Raw genomic sequence first — 22477 nt, 5'->3', positions numbered from 1 at the left:
AATTGTTAAGGGCTCATATTTTATGGTGTATTATTACCTATTCAGTTCATGGTAAAAGCTTTTCACAGTGACTTGTAGACTAGTTTCCTGGAGATTATTTACTGTTTCATGAATAAGAATCACAATTCTTTTGTGTGTCTCTGCTCATCCATCTGAAATGAACTCCTTCCCTGTCTCTATCTGCTGGCATCATCCCCATCTTTTAAGGTCCATTTCAGATAGGTAACTCTTCACTCACGATGCTTACCTCAGTGTCCATCCAGGCGAGGTTTTCCTTCCTGCCTTTAACTCCCCACCACATGGTGTGGCGAGGATTTCATAGTAGTAATGCCCTTGAATAAAAGCTCATGTTCATTTGTTTGTTAGTTTGCTTGTTCATTTATCCACTTGTCCATCCACCCATATGTCCATCCATCTGCCTACCCATCTATCCATCCATGCATCCATCCATCCATTCATCTGTCCACTACCTATTCATCTTATACATTCATCCAGCAAATTGTTATTGGGTGCTTGCTCTGTGCTGACCCTGCATGTAGGTCCAGCACTGAACCAACGTTGTACCCTCATGAAGCTTCCATTCTAGTAGGGAAACAAACGAAAACAAGTATAATTTAAAATTCTGATGATATAAAGAAATCAAACAGGGTTAGGTGTAGAGAATGATCTTGGGTAGAGGTCCCCTTAGGCACAAGCACTAGGGAGGATGCTGAGATAAGAGGGAGCCAGTAAAGACTGAAGGACACATGTGCCAGACAGACGGGTCAGCAGATGCAGAGCTGTAGGGTGACTGGTGGAAGAAAAGCCAGTGTGACTGGAGCTTGGAGAGTGACAGGGAGAGGGGCAAGACCTGAGGCCAGAGCTTTGACCTGGGCTTGATGGAAGAAGGCCTCATGGGCCAAAGTAAGGAATTTAGCTTTTATTGTTAGTAAGCCAAAGACTTACTAGAATGTTGAGAGCACTGATGTGTGTTTGCAGAGATGGATGAGACTGGGTTTACTGTAGGCTCAGGATGGGGGGATGTGTGGCCTGCGACAAGGTGGCAGAGAGGACATTTAGGAGCTGGGGAAAGATTCTGGATACACTTTGGAAGCCCTCAACCACTCTTGTGTTCTGCCTTCCACAGTAGAGCTTTTCTATAAGTGACTTGTGTGGTTCTTTCATACTGTGGCTTGAGCATTAGGGGGTAATACTGTAAAGTCCAGCCTCCCACGGTTCACTGCAAGAATGACCCCATTCTTGCCTCCAAGGCCAGCATGATGGAGGGATTCCGTGGCACGAGTTTCTATGATGACATCAGACATTGGACATCAAGGAGTGGGATGCTCACCCCTGGTTCCTAGGGATCCTTGGGCATAGTCTGCACACAAAAGCCAGAACTTGTTTGATGGTTTCTTTTTTTTAAAAAAAGCAAGCAAGTTCAGGGAAGCAGCCTCCTTTTTCCAGGTCAACATGAAGCCAGATGTTTCACTCTTGCCCAGTTTTTTACCCAAATACAAAAACATTAATTATAAAAAGACACTGTAAAAAGCCTAAGAAACATGTATATTGAATTTGATTTATGTATACTATTGTAGCTAATATTTTCAGGGAAATTTCTAAATGTCAGTCATAGGAGCTTGTCAGAAAAAGAAAGATTTATTTTTGGAAAAATCTATTTCCTGGTGTTCATCGATCTTGGAAATTATGGAAAGTCATTGTCAGAAGGGAGGCAGTTGCTCCAGAGGCGGAGCAGAAGTCAGGACTGGAGGAGGCTGTGCTGCTGTGGGCTTCAGCGTGCCTCTTGCTGCTGGCTGGTCAAGAGTCTTGCAGCAGCCACTTTATACCTCACTAGCTCCACCATTGCAGTTATTTTTGTCAATATGAAACACAAAAGAATAGCATGTCTATGAATATTCTTCACATAAAATATATTCCTTTGACCATTTTCCATAAAATATGAAGTCAATTTCTTTTTCTATTTTTAATCATGAAAGTGAAGCCCGGAAGCCTCAATTTCTGTGTAATGGAAAGATCTAAGTTTGTGGCCTTGTTTCCATTTTCCATTTCTCCTGCTAAGTCAGGAAAACGATACTCACATAATATCCCCCAGGCAGTGGCTCTGTTCAGGAATTGCATTGCTGTTTGACTGCAGAGGGAGGGGCGGAGGCTATTATTAACCATTCGTGTCATTGGTGGGTCATGAAACCTTCAGGGGATAAGTACAAGTTCTATAAAATTCCATTTTGAAATCCAGACCAGATCTGGCCTTATACTCTGAGGACTTTTTTTTTTTTAAGTTTCATGTTGTCCCTTTGTCCCCTTCATTTTCTCTTGGGAAGAGTCTCTTATTATTATAATTACTATTTAAAAAAAATTCCAAGCAAGCAAGCAGTGTATTAACTGGAAAGTAACAATTTAGAAATATTATTTTTTTAAGTTAAATATGATTTATTTATTTAGTAAGTGCGTAATGTTATTCTTTATATATATATATATTTATTGCATTTTAGGTTCTGGGGTACATGTAAAGAACATGCAAGATTGTTGCATAGGTACATACATGGCAATGTGGTTTGCTGCCTCCATCCCCGTCACCTATATCTGGCATTTCTCCCAGAAATGTTATTTTTTAATAGTAAGCTTTTATAGTATTCCTAGGTAGAAAGGTATTTTTATAGAAACAGTTATTTTCCTATCTTTTTTCTCATGAGTTCATAAAATAGCATTTTATGTCAATTTTTATTATACCTAATACATAAAATCAGTATTCTTTTAAGAATGTAGAAGTTTAAGATACACTAAGAATATTTTCAACAATAACTCTCATTCTCAGAGGTAGCACTGTTGATAGTTCTATGTATTTACTTCCAGACTTAATAAAAATATGTTTACCTACATTTACACATGGTGTCTCTGGGTGCGTGTGTATCAGAAGAGTTTTTTAAATTGTGTTAAATTATATATAACCTAAAATTTTTAGGTATGCAGTTTCGTGGCATTAGTATATTTGTGTTGTTGTACAACCATTATTATCACCATCTATCTACAGAATTTTTTTTTTTGAGTTAGAGTCTTGCTCTGTTGCCCAGGCTGGAGTACAGTGGTGTGATCAGCTCTCTGCAACCTCCACCTCCCAGGTTTAAACAATTCTCCTGCCTCAGTCTCCTGAGTAGCTAGGACCACAGGAGCACGCCACCATGCCTGGCTAATTTTTGTACTTTTAGTAGAGATGAGGTTTCACCATGTTGGCCAGGCTGGTCTCGAACTCCTGACCTCGAGTGATCTGCCTGCCTCGGCCTCCCAAACTGCTGGGATTACAGGTGTGAGCCCTGCCTATCTACAGAATTCTTTTCATCTTACAAAACTGAAACTTTACCCTTAAATAGTAATTCCTGATTCTCTTCTTCCTTCAGCTGCTGGCAATGACCATTCTATAATACTTTCTGCCTTTTGAGTTTGATCACTCTGAGTATCATATGAATGGAATTATATGGTATTTGTCCTTTTGTGACTGCCTTAGATCACTTAGCATAATTTCTTCAAGGTTCATCCATGTTGAGCTTTATGTTCACAGCATGTGTCAGAGTTTTCTTTTTATGGTCATCGAAGATTCTCTCTCTCTCTTTTTTTTTTTTTGAGACGGAGTCTCGCTTCGTTGCCCAGGCTGGAGTGCAATGGTGTGGTCTTGGCTCACTGCAACCTCTACCTCCCGGGTTCAAGTGATTCTCGTGCCTCAGCCTCCCAAGTAGATGGGATTACAGGCACCCGCCACCATGCCTGGCTAATTTTTGTATTTTTAGTAGAGACAGGGTTTCACCATGTTGGTCAGGCTGGTCTTGAACTCCTGACCTTGTGACCCGCCCACCTTGGCCTCCCAAAGTGCTGGGATTACAGGCGTGAACCACTGCTTCTGGCCTAATTCACTTGTCTGTATATACCACATTTTGTCTATCCATTCATCCATCCATGCATGCTTAGATTGTTTCCACTTTTTAGTTATTGTGAATAGTGCTGCTGTTAACACTGGTGTACAAATATCTCTTCAAGACCCTGCTTTTAATTCTTTTGGGTAAATACCTAGGTACATGTTGTGGATCATATGGTAGTTCTTTGTTTAATTTTTTAAGGAACCACACTATATATTTTCCATAGTGTCTATACCATTTTACATTCCTACCAGCAATGAACAAGGGTTCTATTTCCCCATATCCTCACCAATGTTTGCTATCATGTGTGTGTATTTTCTGATACTGGTCATCCTAATAAGTGTGAAGTGTATCTCACTGTGGTTTTGATTTACATTTCTCTAATGATTAGTGATGTTGAGCATCTTTCCATGTGCTTATTGGTCATTGGTATATCTTTTTTTTTTTTTTTTTTTTTTGAGACAGAGTTTCACTCTTGTTGCCCAGGCTGGAGTGCAATGGCACGATCTTGCTTCACTGCAACCTCCGCCTCCTGGGTTCAAGTGATTCTCCTGCCTCAGCTTCCTGAGTACCTGGGATTACAGGCAAGCGACCATTTGTATATCTTCTTTGGAGGTCTGTCTATTTCAGTTCTTTGCCCAGTTTTGAATTGTTGTTGTTGTTTTTTTAAATTGTTGAATTGCAGGAGTTCTTTATGTATTCTGTATATTAATTTCTTATCAGACAGAAATTTCTTATTTTTCATTTCTCTGAAGATGAAATCTGCAAATATTTTCTCTCGCTCTGTGGATTGCCTTTTCATTGGTGGTGGTGTTTGTTTGTTTGTTTGTTTTAGACGGAGTTTTGCTCTTGTTGCCCGGGCTGGAGTGCAATGATGTGATTTCAGCTCATCACAACCTCTGCCTCCCGGTTCAAGCTATTCTTCTGCCTGAGCCTCCCATGTAGCTGGGATTACAGTCATGCACCACCATGCCTGGCTAGGTGGTATTTTTTGATGTACAAAAGTTTTTAATTCTGATAAAATCCAGTTTGTCTATTTTTTCTTTTGTTGCCTGTGCTTTTGATATTATATCCAAGAAATCATTGCCAAATCTAAATCATGAAGCTTTTTCTTTGTGTTTTCTTCTAAGAGTTTTATAGTTTTAGCTTTTACATTTAGATATTTGATCCATTTTGAGTTAGTTTTAGTATGTGGTATAAAGTTCGTGATATTTTTACTTGCAGACTGATTGGGAGAGCAGTATTAGGGACTTTATTTTCTGAAATCACTTGAGAGTAAGTTGTTGGCCTGATGCCTTCTCAACCCTGAACTCATTAGTATATCTCCTGCAAACAGGGACACTCTCTTGTAGAAGACCCGAAACAGCCATCAAAATCAGAAAATTAGCATTGACATTTTGCTAGCAGCCATCTTCAGACTCCATTCATAATTTACCAGTTATCTCGAGAAGTTTTTTTTTTTTTTTTTTTTTTTAATTATCATTAAGTTTATTTTCATTGTCTCAAGCTCTGCTGAACTCTGGATCCAGGCTATGTCAATAGGGTAGTGTGATGCCTCTTGTACCTATCTCTGCCTCCTACAGTCCTTTTTATTTATTTTATTTAATTTTTATAATAGAGACAGGCTCTTGCTATGTTGCTCAGGCTGGTTTCAATCTCCTGGGCTCAAGCAATCTTTCTGCCTCAGCCTCCTGAAGTGCTATTACAAGTGTGAGCCACCACATTTGGCCAAGTCCTTTACCCTCTTCAGAAGGCTTAGCTTGCAGTTTCAGCAGAAGGATAGAGTCCCAGGAAGACTGTGAGAGAGATTTGGAACCCAAGTTGATAATATCAAATACACTGAACTTGACTGTATCCACCATGTTCTGGCTCTAGAGAAATGAGAGTTACTAGTGAGGTTGGTGCCATTTTCTGTATCTTCTGTACCATGAAGTCCTTCAGAGATCCTGCCCCTGGTCTTCCTGTTCTAAGGCCACAACAGGTTCCCTTTTTCTCTGAAGATGAAATCTAGATCTTCGATTTTCAGAACAACATTTGGTCTCTTGACTCTGGAGCACCAATTTCTTTAGCAGGTTGTTCTCTGGAATCAATCCCAGGGTATGGGTTTTTCATAAATGCCTTGTTGAGAGTATGTAATTGAGAGGTGCTGTAGGTAGTATGACACTGTCTGGCTTCTCTACCACGTTGATCTTGTTTATGGTTCTGGCTTGATTCTAAAGTCTCAGGTCTGGTCTTTTCTGGAATCTGTGCCTAGTTCTTTGATTCTGAAACCAAATCTGGATTCTTGACTCTTCTGTATTGATTTTTAAGCAAGTTTTTGTTTGATAGCATAATCTATGTAAAGTTTTTGATTGAAGGTATTGATGAGAATTTTCAGTTGATCTTTTGTGAATTTGGTGTGACTGTACCTATGATTTGTTGCTTCCATCTTGTGTGAAGAGTTGTCTTCAGCCATGCTGGAAGTGAGTCCCAAGAAGGTCTTCATAGTGAAAGGATTCTGTCCAGAATCATGCCTTGTATTTGGTTGTCATGTGTTTTTAGCGTCTCTCATTCTAGATCAGTTTCTCAGTCTTTCCTTGACTTACATGACCTTGACTCTTTGGAAGAATACAGGCCCATTGTTTTGAAGCATGTCCCTTAATTTGGGTTTGATGATTCCTTAGGGTTAGAGTCAGGATGTGTGTGTGTGTGTGTGTGTGTGTGTGTGTGTGTACATGTACTTGTATGTGCACAGGTGTTTGACCTAAATGTTCCTGTACTGCCTATGTTTTTCTGAAACTTGCTTTCTTTCCCACCCTGCAAGGGCATTTGTGTGGTTACATATGCAGCTAGATCATTCATTTTAACTGCAAGGTGGGATTCTGTACTTTGAATATACTGCATTTTGTGTAGCTCTTTTCCTTTTGATGGATTTATGGAGTTGTTCACAATTTTTTGCTGTTACTAATGATGATGCAAAAATCCTTTTTTTGCATTTCCTTTTGTGGATCTAGATTTTCTAGGCAATAGAAATTGCTCCTTTGTAATGTTTGTTATTGTTTTTAAAACTTGAAGTATGTCCAACATACTAGAAGTACAGAGAATGGTATAACAACACCTCACTTTAGCACATGTTAATATGGGCTCCAGAATCTTTAAGTTGATAAAATTATCATTCCATTCAATAAATGGCTAAACTGGGACTTTTACTGGGACTTGTTCTAAGTTGGTATCTCACTGAGTGAAAATGATTGTTAACTTTAGCACATGTTAATATGGGCTCCAGAATCTTTAAGTTGATAAAATTATCATCTCATTCAATAAATGGCTAAACTGGGACTTTTACTGGGACTTATTCTAAGTTGGCATCTCACTGAGTGAAAATGATTGTTAACCATAAAATTGTCTCAAAACTATGTATCTTTTTTCAAGAAGGAGTTATTTTGGGAAAACCAGTCAGGTTTAAAAAACAGAACATGTATACCTCTCAGATGTGACCTGTGAATAAAATACCAGGTAGGCTCAGCCAACTTTACTTTTATGCTTCTTTCATGTCTTTCTTAATAGAATTTAATAAAATGAAACAGGAGGAGGAATCATCAAAGGTTAAGAATAATAGACCTGAAAGAATTGCTTGGAACCTGTGTAGATTCATTTCTCATTTTGGATCCTTTACTTGGCATCAGGTGAGATGAGACATCCATTCAGGAATTCATTCTGAGTCTATTTTGGTACCCAGGATAGATTTGAGATTAAATCAGTTCTATACTGAGGTGTGACATTAGGCAAATCAAGGGAAGGAGGAGGAAAGGAATCAGGTCAGAGCTCAGCTTACTTCACCCAACCATGGGACATGGGGCCTGGCGCAGTGGTACAAGTCTATAATCCCAACACTTTGGGAGCTCAAGGCAGGAGTAGCGCATGAGCCCAGGAGTTTGAGACCTGCCTGTGCAACATAGTGAACCCCATCTCTGTAAGTAATAATAAAAAAAATTAGCCAGATGTGGTGGTGCACGCATGTAGTCCAGCCAGTCAGAAGGCTGAGGTGAAAAATTGCTTGAACCCAGGAGGCTGAGGCCACAGTGAGCCATTATCATGTGTCTGCACTCCAGCTTGGGCAATATAGTGAGAACTTATCTCTAAGTCAATCAGTCAGTCAATTAATCAGTCAATCAACTGTGGGACATGGAATTCTACAAAGATAGATAGATGAGAGATACAGATAGAGATAAATTGAGGACTTTGAGAGGAGTGCAGTGTCAGGAGTTTTATTGAAACATCTCATTTTTCACCTGCAGAAATGGAAACAGGAGGAACTGGTCTCCTAATTTACATACCTGCAGGGAGAGATCTGTGTGTAACTCTAGAATGCAGTTCCCAGACAAGAAGCAGAGGCTTGTGCCCAGTTGTGTCATCCCACCAGTTCTGGAAAAATGAGATACACTTAGATACCAGCTCCTGCAAGCTTTGGAGATGTGGCCTCAATACCTAAAATGAAGTCTCTATGTGCCTGTTGGTGGGTGTTTTTGTTTTTAATATTTAATCACATCCCTAGGAGAATTCCCAGGTTTGCCTGTTAATAGTGGAATACTATACAAAGGAACCAAAGAGGTTTCTTAACATTTACACTACATTGGAATCCTATTCCTGGTTGAAATGGTGTTTCACACGAATGTGGCATTCGTTTTAATGTTCTGGTACCTGGGTTATGGGTAAGGATAAAAGGCCTGTGGCCTCCAGCCTGAAAAACAACAGCAACAACAGGAATCACAACTGGGAGTTAGTTTGGGGCTTTGGCAGGTTCATTTTTTATGCTGTTTGAAGCACTATATATTTAAAGGCAATAAAAATGAAATGTCAGTATTTTAGCATATGGCAGCGTGGACATGTTTCAGTCATCAGTTTAAGATTCTGAGCATAGCGTTGCTGCAGATAGTGGAGGCCTGTTGGTAGGCGTCTACCTCACATTTATGCCCAAGGCCCTGGGAGAGACCAAAGCAGAAGCAAGGCCTCACTGGACAGGTACAAGGCACTGGCAGGCATGGCACACATTCACTATGTCCTCTGTCTTCATGGCTGTCAAGGCCCGTGATGGGTTGGCAGCTGGCTTAGTTATGGCATTTGTTCTGTAGATGGCTGAAATGCCCATCATGGAAGAAGAATGTCATCATGGGTTTGCAAGGAAAGGGGCTCTCCATGTGCAGATGCCTGCTGCTGTGCACACACCTTCCCATGGAGCTTGTGGGCTGCATCTCAGTGTGGAAGACGAGGAGTCCCTGGGCTTCCTGTAGTCCTGAATCTACCATTCACCCCATTTGTCTCTCTATTAAAGGCTGGGGCAATACAAATGATGCTGAGTGTAGCTTTGTCCTTTATTTTTCCTCTTGAAAACCCCTGAGGAATTTAAAGGAAGGAAAAGAAGAGTAGCCTAAAGCAGGTCTGGGAGTTGGGTGCCTGGGAATTCTGGCAGGACTCCTACTAAGTAACCTTGGTCACATCACAGAACCTCTCGGATTTGGTGTCTTCACGTGTCAGGTTAGAGGGTTGGGCCAGGTGATCCTATGGGGCCTTTCTGGTGCTAGAAACCTGTGACTGTGGTGTTGACCGCTGGCCATTCATACATAGGTCTGCCTTCCTCATGTGCCTTCATTGGCTGTCTCTGTTGACAGTGTTTTTCCTTAGGCCTCATTCTCCAGAAGAAACCCACAACCCAACGTGGTTTTGAAATCTCCACTGGGGACCTTTAGGAACTTTGCAGGCATCAGTCTCTGTATGTTGATGGAAATCAGATGTCAAGAGAGGAGGGCATGCATGTTAATGAGCCATATGGACCCGATTGCATTTCAGGCTCATCAAACCTGACCTTCTGAGACGAACCACTTACATTTGGCTTTAACTTGAGCTCAGCAGAACAAAGTAAAGCTCTGACAATGGGGGAAAGGAATTCCAACTTTCTCTGCTCTTCTAATCAATCAACCTGAAAGTCTCAAAGGCCAAGTATTTCAGAAATAACAAATGCAAATAACTTAATTTGCATCGCGAATATATATTTTCCAAAATGTATTGGTGTTTTCATTGGCTTTGAGTGAGAGGCTTATTTCTATACTTAGCCCTTAACTTTACATGTAGAAATTGGGGCGGTTGCCTCCATTTGGTTTCTTTTTATAAGTATTTATTAACTACTTTTCATGTGCCAGATTGTGTGTGGTAGGTGCTAGAAAGAGCAATAAGGCATAGTTTCTTTCTTCAACAGCTTGTCCCATAGTGAGACAGAAGTCGCGTTGGGGCAGTTCTGAGAGGATGTTATTTGCCCAGTGCTGAATGAGTGAGTGGAATACATGGAAACTTGATGGGGGCTTGGTCATCAGAACAGGTGTCCCTGAGCACAGAACAGAGGTATCTCAAAGGGTGAGGAAGAGGCAGCTGGGTCTGAAAGCTTGGGGCAATGGTGGTGCCTGTCCAGATCAGGACATGGGCATGGAGGCTTGAGCCTCCTGGAGAATGAAGGCAGGTGAGTCTGATGGGGTGAGAAGGAAGAGGGTGGGGAGGATGATGAGGCTGGAGAGGCAGCCAGACAGTGGTGGTGCTGTATCCTGGGAAGGAACTTTACCTTGGTCCTTTGGCGGTGGGCAGTGGGCAGCCACTGAGGAGGGTCTGGCAGTGAGGAAAAGGTCAGAAGTACTTTTCAGCTGTGACCCTTTTGTAGCAGATAGATGGCAGATAGATTGGACTGGGTGAGGCAAAGGACACAGAAGACCCAGAAGGTGAGAACTGCTGTACTGGGCCAGGGTAGAGAGGAACAGAGCAGGGACAGATAGGCAGGGGCTGGGGAGAGTGGTGTCATCAACCTAGATGGGGCCCACATCAGGAGCAGGGCTTTGAAAAGATCTCTTCTGTTCTCTGAATCACTGTTGGGCCTTGCAGGACCAGTTGTTCTCTTTGTTCACCTGATCCCTTCTCTTTGGTGCTGATAATCTCCCTCAAATATCCAGTGGCCCTTGGTTGTTGGGTCATATTTACAGATAAAGGACCAGGTCACTGATGTAGGAAGCTGGTACAGTCTTCTCTGATACAATGGCAGGCCTTGCTGGGAGGCCAGCTGCAGGATCTGTGGCTGTTGGTGGACAGGTGTGCTTAGTACTTGATAGCTTTGACCTAAGCCACTGGTTCTCAACCTTGAATATGCATTTAGAATCATCTGAGTTGCTGAGAAAATTCCCAATGCATAGGCTGTAGCCCAAGCCAATGACACCAGATTCTCTAGGGGTGGGACCAGAGATGGTTGCGTCTGCAGCTGAGTTTGGGAGCAGCGATCTGGGATGTATAGTGAGGGAGCAGGAGAACAAGAGAGTGCCCAGTGCCTTGGTGGGGACCTTTTTCCTTGGCCACCCACAGGCTGAATTAGAGCATTTTCAGGGCTTGGTGCAAGATGATAAATGCCAGACTCCTTGTTCAAAAAGCAGTAGAAAAGTACTTTTAAAGGCACTAAAAGGCAAAGGATTTTCCTTTCTTTCATCTCTACACTTGTCGTGGTGCTTTTTATTTTCGATTTTAAGTCATTATAACCAAGGACAAATAAAAAATTTAAATTATTAGCATGAATTTTACCATTTATATTGTGCAATGCCAGTTTTAAATGCACATTTAACTTGTATGTGGAATGACTAGAGTTACACAATTTGTATTATATAGCTTCTACATCATATGAATTTCATTCGTACCAGAACAGAGGGAACTAACTTATTCCCTCATTTTGTCTCACACATGTCCTGCCACCACTGTCTTGTTCGGTTCACTGATGAGTCCGCAGGGACTGTCAGGAAGGGGGAACTGTGGGACGCCTTGTTTGCTTTCTGAGTCAGCATGTCCAGGGGAAGGGGTGGCTGACACAGGACAGGACTGAGCAAGAAAGATTCTGATGGACTTTCTCAGCCATTCATCTTTCTTAGAACACCATCGTACCTTCTGTGTTCAAGGCAAGTTCTGGGTTAGATGGAAAGTGTGAGCTCTTGGGGCTGTCAGCACCTTGTTACGCAGTCATAGAAGTAGCATGCTTACTGTACACATGAGTTGAGTATCGCTGAACCCCCATGCATTGTGGGCCCACCCAGTGCTGTGCTCAGGGCATCCCAGTGCTGTGCTCAGTGGACAGCAGGGAAAGGCATCAGACCCCCGTATTGTATGTATCACTTCTGCTTATGCCCACATGCTGCAGAAGTCCTGTTGGACTAAAATTGGGCTGGGTGCAGTGGCTCATGCCTGTAATTTCAGCACTTTGGGAGGTGGAGGCAGGTAGATTGCTTGAGCCCAGAAGTTTGAGACTAGACTGGGCAACATAGGGAGACATTGTCTTACAAAATTTAAACAAAACAATGTAAAAGAGCTTAGCCCACTGTTGTGGTGCATGCCTGTAGTCCCTGCTACTCAGGAGGCTGAGGTGGGAGGATTGCTTGGGCCCAGGAGGTCAAGGCTGCTGTGAGCCAAAATTGCACCACTGAACTCCAGCCTGGGTGACAAAGCAAGACCCTGTCTCAAAACAAAAACAAAAACAGAAACACAGAGATAAAATTGTTAACAGTTTCCACATGGCTATAACAGAGCATTAAACTAAATGCAAAACCATTTGAGTGTGGGGCCTTGTGTTCCTGCTCAGGTCACATGCCTGTGAAATGAGCCCTGTCACCCTGTCATGTTGCAGCCTATCACGGCCCTGTCCTCCTTGCCCCATCCAGGCCGTTTTTCTCCATGATGAAGTCTGCCCCCTCACTCTGGACTCCTGGCCTGCATGCTGATCACCCTACTTCATGCTGCAGCTGCCCTGCAGTGAACACCCATGCCCCACGCTGCTCCACTTCTGATTTCCTTTGTCAGAGTTATCTTTTAAAACATTGTCATTGTGTCTATTGGTTGTCTGCTTTTTACATTTATTGTCTCCTCTGCCAAAATGTAAGTTCCCCAAGGGCAGGGGTCTTAGACCAATTATGGGAAAGCAAGAGGCAGCTCAGAATTGACTATGTGCTATTTGTTGTGTGTGGTTGCAACGTGATAAAGCAGGCATTACGAGCTAAAGGCAGATGGAGGATTTCTCAGTAGGTAGTAATTGGGCAACCGGTTGCAATTACGGAAAATTAATCATTTTAGATCCTTACTTTATACCATACCTTAGAATAAATTTGAGTGGAATTAAAGAGATAAATGTAATTTAAAAAAATCTCACAGAGGGTACTGGCCTTCCTAAATATAAAAATGTGTTACACCACTCTAGTAATGCAACAGATGGTGCTGGGAGAGCAGGAGAGAAACCTATTAGCAGACTAGATGAAAGACCTGAAAGAGAACCTGATTATTTATGGGAAGTTGAGAATATAATAAAGGATGCCATTTCAGAGCAGTGGCAAGAGGTGGATTTTCAAAAAAGCTGTTACAACAGCTAGCTAGTTGTGTTTTTTTTATTTTGAGATGGAGTCTTTCTCTGTCATGCAGGCTGGAGTAAAGTGATGTGATCGGGGCTCACTTCAACCTCCACCTCCTGGGTTCAAGTGATTCTCCTGCCTCTACCTCCAGAGTAGCTGGGATTGCAGGCATGCACCACCACATCCAGCTAATTTTTGTATTTTTAGTAGAGACAGGGTTTTACTATGTTGGCCAGGCTGGCCTCAAAATCCCGACCTCAGGTGATCTGCCTGCCTCCCTTAAGAGGGTTTGTCTTAACCCTCTCATGACTGCCTCCTTGAGAGTTGTCTCCCGGCATTTTGCTCCTGGCCAGCATTAGAACTTTCGGGTCCCTGCATAGGCTGAGCCCTGCGCAGCCTGGGCCCCTCCCCAAAACAGCTCAGTGAAATTTTCAAGACTTTTCAAATCTCCCCAGGTAATTCCTGGGGAGTTTCCAAGCTTCCAAGCTGTAGCTAAGGTTGAGAACCACTAAGGTTGAGAACTAAAACCTGTGGTTTTAGTAGGTTCTGGCATCCTTTTGGGGCATAGTCCAAGATCTAGGCTAAGAACACTCCCCCAAAGGATTAGGGCATAAGACTTGCCAGATTCTTGTAGTTGAGCAGGGATGGAGGTACCTCTGGGATCTTTCAAATCAGCCCACTTATTTAAAGAGGACAGAATGCCTTCCTAGAGGATCAGAGGTAGGGTCTGTAGCCACTGGTTCCTGCCCCTATTGGCAGTTCAAGCAGGCCAGCAGGCTTCCGTGGCTTTTGAGGATGCCTCATGGCAAAAAGACCTGCAGTGCATGGTGAGGAGTACTGACTATCAGCTGAGCTGGAGCTGACATGGAACTGTCTGCAGTGGCTGGGGCTGACATCAAGGGCAGGCCCAGGGGAGAGCATGCAGGCACTGAGAAATGTCTGCATTTAGGTCTTTGCATATACTTATTATCTCATCCTTGAAATTAAGTGCACTTCTAGGCATTTGGGGAATTTCCAGTAAATATTAGCTGGAAAATAATAGCTATAAAGAATATTCTCTAAAGCAATAAAAGAAAAATGCCATTTTGGTTTTATTAAGTTTATAATCTATAGTCAGGTAGATTAGCTCCTAGGATTAAAAATCAGTCACAATCTTGGATAACATTTTTACTTTCTGGTGCCTGCCTTCTGTTCAGGAACTGGCAGGCTGAGTCTGCAGGAGCCCATCCAGCTTTTTGACCAAGCCAAGTGCAGCCTGGAGGGCCTCAGGGGATCAAAGGACCCTTCCAGGGACACACAGGAAACACTCCTAGCTCTACTTTTGAGCCGTGTGTCTCTTCCTGGGCTACCTCATCCTGGGTAGTCTTAGGGGGCTGGCACACATAAATGGACTCTACTAGCTTTGACATTTCCAACCCGCTGGAGCATTTGCGGCTCATTTCTGATGAAGCACTCTCAATTCCAGCTTGTAGACCTGCTTTGGATATCAGGAGTAGCACCTGAATTTCCATCAGTATGAAGCAGTAGAAAGAGAGACACAATAGGAAAAAATGCTATGTAGACTGCAAAACTCTATGCAGATATGGGGTGGGATTAAAAATAGTATGATAAATTGTCGATTTTTGCTGAATTTAGAAAAAAATGATGGATGCTGTCATATCTGTTTAGGGACTAAATGGCACTGGGGAATAGAAGAGAGAAGTGTTCAGGAGCAGGTGTTGGCTGACTTGCTTAAGAAATAGAAGTTTTGCCAGTGTGTCCCCATCTCTACAAAAAATTAGCTTGGCATTGTGGCATGTGCCTGCAGTCTGAGCTGCGTGGGAGGCTGAAGTAGGAGGATGAGCCTGGGAGGTCGAGGCTGCAGTGAGCCAAGATCGCACCACCAAACTCCAGCCTGGGTGACAGAGCGAGACCCTGTCTCAAAGGAAAAAAACCAAACAGATTCATAAATTAGCTGTCTTTGAACTTAAATATTAATCTAAAGTATGCTAATATATGAAAGTAGTAATGTTTGATTTTTGAGTATGAAATAAGAATACTCTAAAAAATTAAAGTAGCTTATGAAATTAAAATAATTTTATTTATTAATGGCTTATAATTACTGTGAGAGGTATATGAGCTAAACAGACAAATAGCATACTTGTTCAACACTTAGACAGTGGTTAATTCATAAGCTTCTAATCAGACTTCCCTCTTTGGTTAGTAGCTCTGGCATTCTTTCCAAAAGTTTATTTACTTTTTAAAAATGAAATGTTAGAAAACTGTTGTTTTAGAAATGTGTAACTCCAAAAGTAAACCTTGCTTTTGAAAAATGAAATTGTTATATGTGAAAGAGGATTATAATAACAGAGCATCATTGTTAATAAAAACACATTTGAGAACAAAGAGTTTTGAAGTTTCAAATTCATGCACATGACCCTCACAGCCATCATGAGAGGGGAGTGGTGTGGTGATGGCCTCAAATGACTTGTTCAAGGTCACGTGATGTGGCTAAGTGAGAGAGCTGGGCCCCAATAGAAGACAGTCTTTCAGGTTGCAGTGCTTCAGATTTTTTCTGACTGAATTTCCTTAAGTGTGATATCTTTCCAATTTATAATATGGTCTGTTTAAACAAATAAAGCTCCAGAATTTCTCAGACCAATGGGTGGCTGATATGGTTTGGCTATGTCTTCACCCAACTCTCATCTTGAATTTTATAATAGCTCCCATAATCTCCCCATGTTGTGGGAGAGACCCAGTGGGAGGTAATTGAATCATGGGGGAGGGTTTTCCCGTGCCATTCTCATGATAGTGAATAAGTCTCATGACATCTGTTGGTTTTATAAAGGGGAGTTCCCCTGCATACGCTGTCTTGCCTGCCGCCATCTAAGACGTGCCTTTGCTCCTCCTTCAACTTCTGCCATGATTATGAGGCCTCCCTAGCTATGTGAAACTGTGAGTCCATTAAACCTCTTTTTTAAAAATAAATTACCTGGTCTTGAATATTTCTTCATAGCAATATGAAAATGGACTAATGCAGTGGCACTGGGTCCTCCAGGAGTGAGCTGCTCTGGAAAGTATTCAAGTCCTCGCCAGTTGGTCTTCAGAGGCTAGCTCAGTTCAGTGTAGTTGCAGGGGTTTACAGGTCTATCTGTGGACTCTCTCCCCAAAGATGGGATGCTGTTAAGGAGAATCTCTTAGCACCTGCGTCCAAAGCCATCGTTCAGTGCTTACCGGCTTACACGTTCTGTTGTGTTTCTCCAGGCCAGAGCTCTGGGAGTCACACTGGCTCTCCAGAACTGGTATTTTTCGCTGTCAGAAACATTCTCTGTATTTTATGGGCTGGGGAAAATAATCTATTCAACCTGAGAAATCTCATTTAAAAAAAAAATCTGTTGAGTAAAAGGGTAAGTTGGTAAGGGAGGCTTTGGTTTTATACATATGCAAATAAAAGTCTCTCACATTGTTAAAAGAACACTCTTCTTTTTTTTTTTTTTTTAAAAAAAGCATTAATCAATATTAATAGTGCTTTTAAAGTGAGATTACATTATTATTTTAGAAAGTATTCATGATTCAGAAAATTAACAAATGCTTATGGATCATGCTTATGTATTTTATTTTAACCTGTAGTTTGGAATAAAGTTATTTCAAAGAGTGTTTTTGGTTATTAGAATGTTTAGCTACGTTATGATATAACATTTAAATTTAATTTCAGTAACAACAAAACAAGAACCCAGAATTTTAGGATCTGTAATACAGCCTAGGAAATGAGGTTTGGTGGAAATGCTTTCAATTTAGTATCTTTGTTTTTCAAACAAGGTTATGAACTCTCTTCAATTAATCTAGATACAGATAGCTTCGATTACTACTGAATTTATGTGAATGATTATAGTAGACTAATGAGTTTATCTGTTAGCAACCCATTCTGACCAGCGATGTACTAGGCCGATTGCTTTATCAGTGTGAGTTCGTTTTCTTGCTTCTTTTAGTGAGAGTGATAATTTCTGTTTATTGCAAGGGTAGGTCTGTTTTAATTATGGCATTTTTTTTTCTGAAATACTTATTTTTAAAACTTTGTATTATAGGAAACTTCAAACTCACATAAATAGAGGGGATAGTATAATGGGCCACCATGTACCTATCATCCTGTATTAGCAATTATCAGCCATCACAGAAAGTGCATGGACCTTCCTGTAGCATGGCAGGGCTGTAAGCTGCACAATTGAGAGCCTTGCTGAAGGGGAGCATTATAGGTGCAGCACACATCACATCAGGGGGAACACCTGGGAGTCCCCAGAGGGTAGTATTTCATTGAATAGCCATATTCTTTTCCTAATTGATGAGCATTTCATTTGTTTTCTTTTTTTTTCTTGAGACAGAGTTTCACTCTTGTTACCCAGGCTGGAGTGCAATGGCACGATCTTGGCTCACTGCAATCTCCGCCTCCCAGGTTCAAGTGATTCTTCTGCGTCAGCCTCCTGAGTAGCTGGGATTACAGGCATGTGCCACCACCATGCCCGGCTAATTTTTTGTATTTTTAGTAGAGACGGGTTTCACCATGTTGGCCAGGTTGGTCTCGAACTCTCGACCTCAGATGATCCACCCATCTAAGCCTCCAAGAGTGCTGGGATTATAGGTGTGAGCCACTGCACCTGGCCTCATTTCTTTTCTTTTCTTTTTCCTAACACAGGCAGCGTGGTAGTATTTTTCTATGTAAGTATTTGCTTACTTCTGTTTTCTTTGTAGGAAAATGGAGGAAACATCTAGAAATAAAGGAGGCTTGGATATTTTCTTTGTTCTCTGCAAAGATTTTATTTTGACTTGATAATTTTTAGCACTTTGGTTTTTTTCTTAGAAGTTCTAGATTAATTATTCTCTAAATGTAACTATTTTTATAGGGATTATCTTAAGAAATGCTAGTTGTCACAGCAGACAGATTCAGAAATCTCTATGGCTTATCACAATAAAAGTTAATCTCGCTAAAGTACTACATGGTTTGGCAGGAGTCTACTCCATCTGTTGACTCAGGAATCTAGGCTTTGTCTGGCTTGTGTCACCAGACTCCTGGTCGGGGAAAAGGGGTCTGGTGGGACCTCACTGACTCTTAGACATCATCTCTACTTATGTTCTCATTCACTTCCTGGGAGGCTGACTGGGAACATGCAGGAGTGCGTGGATGCTGGGGGAACACTGTCTACCTCGCTCCTTCAGTCGTCAGAGAAAGTGTCATTGTATATTTGATAGCTCTTGGCCCTGCGGCCCTCATATAGCTAACACCACACACCCACACACTTGAAGTTTTTGTTCACCAGAGAATAGGAGGTTTGAAATCAAGCTTAGACTCCACACATTTCTCAGTACCTTTCTTAGTCGTGACTATGGCAGAACAGCCTCTCCAAGTGCATCCTGGAAAACTGGCATCAGAGCCTTTCAGTAAATGGGCTTAGCGTCATTTAAATTTTAATGGCAATATTCTTTTTTGTTGTTACTTTAAATGAATTCCATTTTTTAAACTTTTAAACTTTGAAATAATTTGTCATACAAAAAAGTTGCAAAAATAGGATGCAGATCACCTTTATAGCTTTATTTAACTTTCCTCAATGGTTGTTTTTTTCATAACTATAATATAACGTAAACCAGGAAATTAACATTGATACAACACTAATCCACAGATGTTTGAATTTTGTCAAAGGCAATACTATTATAACTAAAGCAAAAGTCGTTCTCAGGTTCCAGTTTGTACATCCCATCACCTATGGGTGGTCTTTCTTTGGTCACAGGGACCCCTTACTCCACAAATGAGCAGGATGCACTGAGAATGCCTACTTTGCCCAGTAACAGGTAACGTAGCACTGGACCTTTTGTAGTTTATGCGTTACTATTTATGCATTACTACTCTGTTGGCAACATGCTGAAAAAAAAAAACAAGGGGAAAGGATGATAGCCCTTCTTATTTATTAGAAAGTAGACAAAGAACCTCTAGCAGTCTTAGAGACTTTGGAAATAAAAATGGCCTAGATCTCAGACCATCACTTTTTCACAATCTTTCCATTTCTCTTGGCCAGAGATAGCACCTCTAACCTTAGCTAACTGGGTTGCCCAAATGTGGGGTTGGCCAACAAAAGGAGCAGAGTGAGGGAGTCCAGATTACCCAGCAGAAAATCATTCTCACCACTGCCTTAATTCAAGCCAGCAAGCACTTATTGATTACCTACTGAGTGCTTGGAATCTTAGAAAGAAATACACATATGTCTATTAGTTATCTATCACTGTGTAACAAATTACCTCAAACTTAGTGGCTTAAAACAATAAACATATAGTATCTCATGCAGATTCTGTGAGTCAAGAATTCAGGAGAGGCTTTGCTGGGCAGCTGGCAGGGGGCTCAGTTCTTCCCCACATGTGCCTCCCCATAGGCCTGCTTGATGTAGCTTATGACATGGTGCTGGCTTCCCCCAGAGTGAGCAGTTCAAGGTGGAGTCTACAACGTCCTTCAGGGCCTCACCTTGCAAATCACACACACATTTCCACAATATTCTTTTGGTTACACAGTTCAGCCTCATTCAATATTAGAGGGAAGTACACAGGGCCTGAATACCAGGAGGCGAGGTATGTGGGGCGTGTCTTGGATGCTGGCTACCACAGTGGTAGAAAGAGAACTGACATGGCTCTGTGACACTAAATAGGTTTGCTTGTTAAACGTTATTTCTGTCTATAAAAAGTATTTATTAAGTCCCCTTTCCACGTAGATATCGGGGGAAGAACATTCTAGGCAGAGGGCATAATAGTCTGAGATGTGTGTGGTTTTTTTCCCCACCCCTGTGTGTTGTTGTTTTTTTAAAGATTTAACTATAGGTCTAAATACCAAGGTATAGTTAGTCTCTCTTCTATTTATACTTAATTCCTAATAATTAAAAGTTTGTCATGCTTTATGTCTTTGCCATAGATATTAATAGATGAAAAGGTAGATGAACTTTGATGTTCTTTACTGAGATGAAGTCATTGTGCTAGCCAGTTTCACTTCTCAATGTCCGTTAACAGTTTGTAATTCAAGTGCAACCCCATGTAAACACATAGGTAACTTGGTTAGTAAGATGAGGAAGAGGAAGATCTCTGACTTTACTTTTTCCTATTCTACTGGTTAAACATGACTGACATATTAATGTTTATCTGTTTCACACAACCAGTATTTATTAACACTCCCTATGTTAGCATCATAGGAGAAAGTTTTAGTACAAGCAGCCTTACCCACTTATGTGGGGGTGGGACACTGATAAGCAGTTGATGTGACTGTGTGGTGCAGATTGAGCCCTGCACTTAGAGAAGCAGCCCCCTGATGCTCCAGGCTTGGGTATGGCATCTGACAGCTTTGGATAGGTCACTTACCTCTCTGTAGAAAGGTGAGTACATTTGTGCACTCTATAGAAAGAGTGGCATCTTGCACATTTTAGGAAATGAAAATGAACTTCATTATTTGTAGTTCTAAGATAGCTAAATGAATTCTTAGAAAAAAGAAAAAGAAAAAACAGCCAGGTGTGGTGGCTTACGCCTGTAATCCCAGCACTTTGGGAGGCTGAGGTGAGTGGATCACGAGGTAAAGAGTTGGAGACCATCTTAGCCTACATGGTGAAACCCTGTCTCTACTACAAATACAAAAATTAGCTGGGTGTGGTGGCGCATACCTATAGTCCCAGCTACCAGGGAGGCTGAGGCAGGAGAATTGCTTGAACCCGGGAGGCAGAGGTTGCAGTGAGCTGAGATCACGCCACTGTACTCCATCCTGGCAACAGAGTGAGACTCTATTTCAAAAAAAAAAAAAAAAAAAAAAAAGGCATAAGCACAGAGAGCTCAAATGTGCATGGCTGCTTTCTTTTTTTACTGTTTGCCAGATGTTGGTTTTTTTTTTTAAATTATTTTCTCTCTGTGTATTTATTTTATTATACTTTAAGTTCTGGGATACATGTGCAGAACGTACAGGTTTGTTACACAGGTATACACGTGCCATGGTGGTTTGCTACACCCATCAACCCATCGTCTACATTAGGTATTTCTCCTAATGGTATCCCTCCCCTATCCCCCTGACTTCCCAACAGGCCCCAGTGTGTGAGATTCCCCTCCCTGTGTCCATGTGTTCTCATTGTTCAACTCCCACTTATGAGTGAGATCATGTGGTGCTTGGTTTTCTGTTTCTGTGTTAGTTTGCTGAGAATGATGGTTTCCAGCTTCAACCATGTCCCTGCAAAGGACATGAACTTGTCATTTTTTATGGCTGCATAATATTCTATGGTGTATATGTGCCACATTTTCTTTATCCAGTCTATCATTAATGGGCATTTGGGTTGGTTCCAAGTCTTTGCTATTGTGAACAATGCCACAATAAACATACGTGTGCATATGTCTTTATAACAGAATGATTTATAATCCTTTGGATATATATCTAGTAATGGGATTGCTGGATCAAATGGTATTTCTGGTTCTAAATCCTTGAGTAATCGCCACACTTCTTTCACAATGGTTGAACTAATTTACATTTCCACCAACAGTGTAAAAGCCTTCCTATTTCTCCACATCCTCTCCAACATCTGTTGTTTCCTGTCTTTTTAAAGATCAACATTCTAACTGGTACGAGATGGTATTTCATTGTGGTTTTGATTTGCATTTCTCTGATGACCGGTGATGATGAGCTTTTTTTCATATGTTTGTTGACCACATAAACGTCTTCTTTTAAGAAGTGTCTGTTCATATCCTTTGCCCAGTTTTTGTTTGTTATTTACCCAGTAGTCATTCAGGAGCAAGTTGTTCAGTTTCCATGTAGCTGTGCAGTTTTGAGTGAGTTTCTTAATCCTGAGTTCTAATTTGATTGCCCTGTGGTCTGAGAGCCTGTTTGTTATGATTTCTGTTCTTTTGCATTTGCTGAGGAGTGTTTTACTTCCAATTATGTGGTTGAACTTAGAATAAGTGTGATGTGGTGCTGAGAAGAATGTATAGTCTGTTGATCTGGGGTGGAGAGTTGTGTAGATGTCTATTAGGTCTGCTTGGTCCAGAGCTGAGTTCAAGTCCTGAATATCCTTGTTAATAGTGGGAGACTTTAACACCCCATTGTCAATATTAGACAGATAAATGAGACAGAAAATTACCATGGCTGCTTTCTTAAGAAGGATTTATCATTTCAAAACTAATACTTCTTGTATATTCCTT

General features: G+C 41.4%; 1 protein-coding gene and 1 pseudogene across 1 annotated transcript in view; one reads left to right on the top strand and one right to left on the bottom strand.

Moving 5' to 3' along the window:
* The window catches only part of DTD1 (D-aminoacyl-tRNA deacylase 1), a 158009-nt gene that overhangs the window by 41431 nt on the left and 94101 nt on the right, over window positions 1-22477 (top strand). The gene's annotated exons all lie outside the window — the stretch shown is intronic.
* LOC105732453 (double homeobox protein A-like) lies at window positions 5677-6363 on the bottom strand (annotated as a pseudogene).

The sequence above is a fragment of the Aotus nancymaae genome, unplaced genomic scaffold (assembly GCF_030222135.1).
Source record: "Aotus nancymaae isolate 86718 unplaced genomic scaffold, 86718_ANA_hifiasm-v0.15.2.pri h1tg000001l, whole genome shotgun sequence".
Classification (NCBI taxonomy): domain Eukaryota; kingdom Metazoa; phylum Chordata; class Mammalia; order Primates; family Aotidae; genus Aotus; species Aotus nancymaae.
The sequence above is the reverse complement of the archived record's forward strand: the minus strand, read 5'-3'. Positions and strand labels throughout refer to the sequence as shown.